Source organism: Antechinus flavipes, chromosome 6 (assembly GCF_016432865.1).
Source record: "Antechinus flavipes isolate AdamAnt ecotype Samford, QLD, Australia chromosome 6, AdamAnt_v2, whole genome shotgun sequence".
NCBI classification, from domain to species: domain Eukaryota; kingdom Metazoa; phylum Chordata; class Mammalia; order Dasyuromorphia; family Dasyuridae; genus Antechinus; species Antechinus flavipes.
Genome location: NC_067403.1, coordinates 257748643 through 257754642, shown reverse-complemented (window position 1 = coordinate 257754642; position 6000 = coordinate 257748643).

Below are 6000 nucleotides of genomic sequence, written 5' to 3'. Positions count from 1 at the left end.
GGCCCTGCCCAGAGGCAGAAAGGGCTCCTTCTCCCCCAAGCCAGGTCTTTCCTGGTGCTGCTTATTGTGAGGTGGGGGGGTGGCTGAATCCCAGATTGGGGGAGGGGAGGCCTCTGGCCCTGCCCGGTTTGGCCCGGTTTGGCCTGGTTCAGTGATTCCAGGTCACTCCCGCCTTCAAGGAGACCTTTGTCATGAGCTCGGGGCGGCAAGAGGAGTCCACTGTGCTCTGGCTTCCAGTGCTTGGCCTCCCACCGGCTAGTCTAAAACCTGGAACAGGAGGCCCTGTGATTCTGTGGGTCTGAGCTGGCCCGGCTCCAGATTTATGGGGCCCCTGAGGGTTATGGTCTCCTCACCTGTAAAATGGGGGTGAGCTTCCCGCACAAGACTGAGGATGGAAAAGGATAATGGTGACAGACTTAGCTCAATGCCTGGCACATAGTAGGTGCTTAATACACATTTAATGACTGGCTTGACACCCTCCTTCTCTCTCTCCCTCTCACTTTTCCTTCCTTCCTCCCCATCTCTTTTTTCTTCCTTTTACATTCCTTTTCTTTCTCTTCCTTCTTCCCTTCTTTCCTTCTCTTTTCCCTTCCTTCTACACTTTCTTCCTTTTCTCCTTCCTCCCTCCCTCTTTTTTCTTCCTTTCTCTTCCTTCCTCCCTTTCTCTCTTCATTCTTTCATTCTCTTTCTTCCCTCCCTTCTTTTTTTCTTCTTTCTCTTTTTTCTTCCTTCCTTTCTTCTTTCATTTCTTTTCCTCCCTCCATCTTTTTCTCCCTTTCTTTCTTTCTTTTCCTTCCTTGCTTTCTCCCTTTTTCTTCCTTTCTTCTTCTTCTTCCCTCTTTCCCACCCTCCTTACTTCTCTCCTTCCTCCCTCTCCTTCTTTTTTCTTTTCTTGCTTCCCTCTCCTTCCTTTCTCCCCTCTTATCTCTTTTTTCTTTCATTTTCTTTCTTCCTTCCTTCCTTCCCCTTCTTTGCAGAGAGGCCGCCCTCCCCTTCCCTTTCTCTGCTCATGTCAGTCTTGTTCCTCAGCCTCCCACCACCCGGCAGAGCCCCAGCCCATCCATCTCCCTGCGGCCAGAGCTGCCACTGGCCCGAATGCTATTGAGCGGCAATATGAAGAGGTGTGAGAGAGAGCAGTGGGTGCGGGAGACAGGCTGGCAGGAGAGATGGATGAGGGAGGCAAAGAGAGGGCAGCAGGAGAGCCCCAGGCAGGAGAGAGACAGGAGGATTGAGGCAGAAGCCCACTGAACCCAGAGCTGTCATCTCTCTCTCTCTGTCTCCTGTCTCTCTCTCTCCCTCTGTCTCCCTCTGTCTCTCTCTGTCTCTCTCTGTCTCTCTCTGTCTCTCTCTCTGTCTCTGTCTCTGTCTCTCTCTCTCTCTGTCTCTGTCTCTCTCTCTCTGTCTCTCTCTCTCTGTCTCTCTGTCTCTCTCTCTCTCTGTCTCTCTGTCTCTCTCTCTCTCTCTGTCTCTCTCTCTCTCTCACACACACACACACACACACACACACACACACACACACACAGATACACACTCAGGGAACCCACATATACATGGACCAGGTAGTGGAGAGGGTGCTGCACTAGGGTCAGGGCCCTGGGTCCAAATCCCACATTTGCAGACAAGTGTTCCAGTGCGGTGCGGTCTCTCCTGAGCCACCTGTTCTGGGGTCCAGTTTCACCATTTGAGGTGATTGAGCTGAGATGACAGATGCGACCTGGCAACACTAGCTGAGCCCTACTACAAATGGCACGGCATGGTCTGGGGTCAGGGGTCCCCGAAATCCAGATCACCCAGGACTGGGAAATGCCGGGCACTGGAAGGGGAAGAGCTCTCCCCAACCCGCCCGACCTCCTCTGGCTCCCTCCCTCAGCGTCTCAGCTGGTACTTAGGGCCAGCTCAGCCCGGGGCCAGGCAGGAAACGGGCCGGGGCCCTCCTCCCCTGCTCCAGAGGAGACCTTCACACGGGGAGCCCCATACAGACAAAGATCTCTTTAGCTCCCAGCACAGACCCTTTCCCCCCCACCCCCAAGGCCTGGCAGGGAGCCGGGGGTCAGGGCCAAGTTCCAGGGGAAGCAGCCAGAGCCTTTTCAGCCGGCCAGGCTGCAAAGAGAAGCAAAGGATTCCTGGTCTCCAGGGACCCCGTCTGGAAGAAAGACCCAGGGCTCTCGGCCTTCTTGGAGTATCCCTTTTGAGCTTTTCTTCCACCATCTGTAAAGCAGTCAGTTGTCAGTCAATAAACATTGAGTAAGTACCTACTGTATGCCAGGCACTGGACTAAATGGAGGACATGAAGATTCAAGGAGCTTGAAACCTCCTGCCCTGGTCTTTAGGAAGGTCCCTAGTTGAGGGGAGGAGGGACTGGAGGCTGGGAGGCCACTAGGAGGCTGTTGGAAGAGTTCCCGCCTCCATGCAGGGAAGGAGCTGTAGGAAGCGAGAAGGGTAGAGGGCCAAAGATGTGGCGGTCAGGGCTTGGTACAACCTCGGGGGGGGGGGGGGATTGTAGGGACTTTAAAGTCGTTATTATTGTTGATGCTTTTGGAGAGTTCGAAGTCAATGGGCCTGGAGCTGGAAAGGGCAACAAGGTCATCTTACGGAAGAGGAAACAGAACCAGAGACTACAGAACCATCGCGGCTTCTGCCAGTCACTGGAGCCCGGACTTGGGCCTCCCCCAGCCGAGGCTCAGCTTCCTCCTTCCGGCGTCCTTCCCCTCACACTCAGTGCCAGCTCCCTCATGCCCTTGTTTGCAAAGAGCTGTGGGTGCAGGATGCAGGACTGGGCTCCAGGGCGCTGGGGCGGGGCTGGGGGCTGGGGAACCAGTTCTGGGCTGGCTTGGGCTCTAGGGCACCAGGATTGGGTCATTTTGGATTCTGGGGAACCAGGACCGAGCTGGGCTGGGCTCTGGGGCGCTGGGGCGGGGCTGGGCTGGGTTCTAGGATATAAGAACCGGGTCAGACTAGGTTCCAGAGTACCGGGGGTGGGCTAGGCTGAGTACCCAGGCACCAGGACTGAGCTGGGCTGGGCTCCAGGGCGCTGGGGCGGGGTGGGGCTGGGTTCTAGGATATAAGAACCGGGTCAGACTAGGTTCCAGAGTACCGGGGGTGGGCTAGGCTGAGTACCCAGGCACCAGGACTGAGCTGGGCTGGACTCTGGGGCGCTGGGGCTGGGCTGGGCTGGGTTCTAAGATATAAGAACCGGGTCAGAATAGGTTCCAGAGTACTGGGGGGGGGGCTAGGCTGAGTACCCAGGCACCAGGACTGGGCTGGGCTGGGCTCCGGGCCACCGGATCGGTTGCTGGTTGCTCCCAGAGTCAGGGGTCGGCTTCCCCCTCCAGGGACCCCCGGGGCCTTAAGGCAGCGTCCCTGTCACTATTATCTCCAAATCATCATCTGGAAATTGCTTGTGAGCCGGTCAGCTGCCAAAGAAGACAAGGGGCCGGCCTAGTGGGACCCAGGAGGTGGGAGGAGATGAGGATGGGCGGGGGGGAGACTGCCAGCATCCACCATTTCTTTCCACAGCTTCCCTTCTGGACCACTCGCTCCTCAGCCCCTCCGGAGCTCTCCAAGGGACAGCTCCTGCTCGTTGCCCGCCAAAAGCCTGGCGGTGGGGGCAACATCTGGGCAAGGCAGGGACGCCTGCCCCCCCTCCCCCGCAGCCGGAGAGAGAGAGACCCGTCCTCCACCTGTGGAGATGAGCTCGGAATCTCCCCCGAAGAGCTGGGAAGGCTGACGGAGACCCTCGGAGACGGACGGACCAAGAGAAGGCACTCGAGAGACGGAGCAAGAGACAAAGAGACCCGAAGAGACACAGGGACCACCCCCACCCTCACCCAGGTTACAGAGAGAGACCTGAGACAGAGTTTTAGAGAAGAGGATCCTGGGAGAAAGGACGCAGAGCAGGGGCTACGAGGAGACCCCTGCAGAGACACTCCAATAATGGCAAGTAAGTCTTTCTGGGGCTCAGAGCTGGGGGTCGGGGGGTGAGAGCCAGAGCTGGCCGGGCTGAAAGTCTCTGAAAAACAGGACCCGGCGGGCGCTGTCAGGGGCCTTAAGCCCCTGGGATTGAGGGGCGCTGTCTGCTTTGGCTTTGGAGCTGGCGGAGAACAGCTGAGGGAGCTGTTGGGGTTTTAGGAAGAAGGAAGACCGGGGCGGGAGGATGAGATTGTGTTCTGAAAGACCCGCAGGGCTCTCCAGAGATTAGCTTAGATCTGGCGACCCTGGAAGGCAGAAAAGGGCCCGTTTTAGGAAGACAGAAACTTGTTCAGAATCGGGAAGAATTTCTGAACATTCAGAGCCTTCCTAGAAGTGAACGAGTCTGCTTCTAGGGTAGTGAGCTTCCTGTTCCCAGAGGGATTCAAGCAAAGTGGGAGGACTTTCAGACAGAGCATAGATGAATGTGGGTGATCAGGGAGGTCTCCCCCGAGCAAGCCAGGAGGGCTAAGGGGAGGGGAGCCGGAGAAAGGCTGACTGAAGGACCGGGGACTGTCTGACCCAAAGACCAGAGGTTTTAGGAGGTTTCCCAGGACAGGGATTAGCTTGGTTCTGCTCAGCCCCAGAGGAAGCACCGGGAGCCCCCAAACAGAAAAGGCAGATGGAGCTCTGGACCACCCAGGGGCCTCCAGGGGAGGATCCAGTGCGGAGCCTCAAAGGGAGGCTGAGGACGCCAGAGGGAAGGATTCTTCTTTAGGGACCGGTTGTTTGGCTGGGAAAGGGAAAAGGATAAGCTCCTTTGTTCCTATTTGCTTGTTGGTTGTGCTTTCCTTGGGGGCGGGGATTGTTTATCACCTCTTTTTATGTCCCTGGTACTGATATAGTGTTGGGCACATAGTAGGTGCTTAATAAGTGATTATGGATTATACAGCACCTACTATGGATCAGGCAACTGTGCTAAGCACTTTTTACAAATAGTATATCATGATCATGGGTCCTCATGATTACTCTGCAAAGGGAGGGCTAGTCCTATCCCCATTTTGCAGTTGAGGAAACTGAGGCAGGCACTGGTCGTACAACTTTCTCAGGATCCCACAGCCAGGACGTGTCCAAGGCTAGACTCGACTTCGTTTTGCTCCATCCGCCCTGATGCTAAGGGGAGGGGTCTCCAACTCTGTGAGGCCACAGCCCCCTAGAGTGGAGAAAGACACTAAGCTGAGCCTTTGCCTCTGGGGCTGGACGAGACCTTGGGCTCAGATCCCACCCTCCCATTTTATCGAGGAAGCTGAGGTGGGAAGGACGCTGCCCGAGGTCACACAGCTTGGGAGAGCTGGGATCTGCACCCGCAGAAATTCGGTCCGGACCGAGGCTGCTCTCCCGGCTCACTTCCAGCTCCAAACGCTTTGGTTTTTTCCTAAAGGGATTTATAGGGTTCAGCCCCAGGGCAGGGAGAGTGTCTCTCTCAGCAGGATCCAGAGCCATGTGACATCGAGGAAAGAGCCCTGCATTGAGACTCGGGAGTCCTACTGTGGCCGCTGATTCTCAGGGTGATCCTTCTCTCCTCTGGCCCCACACTCTTTCACCATAAAATATCAGGGCTCAGCTAAGAGTGCTCACGGCTCTAGGAGCTTAAAGCTTCCAGTTCCCAGGCTACTGAGAGAAAGACAGAACAGGAAGAAAGGGAGGAAGGGAAAAAGGATGGATGAAAGGAAGGGAAGAAGAAAAGAAGGAAGAAAAAGGAAGGAAGAGGTAGGATGGAAGGAAGGAAGGAAAGAAGGAAGGAAGGAAGGAAGGAAGGAAGGAAGGAAGGAAGGAAGGAAGGAAGGAAGGAAGGAAGGAAGGGAAGGGAAGGAAGGAAGAGTAGATTGAAGGAAGAAAAGGAAAAGGGGATGAAGGAAGGAAGAGCAAGGAAGGAAGGAAGAAAAGAAGGGAGAAATGAAGGAAATGATTAAGGTCACCCAAACTGAAGTGGGTCCCCAGAGTCAAAGTCAACTCCTTCGATACCACACTGTTTCTCTAGCCTTCATATTCTCTGGGCCTCAGTGTATTCATCTATAAAAGGGATGAACATAA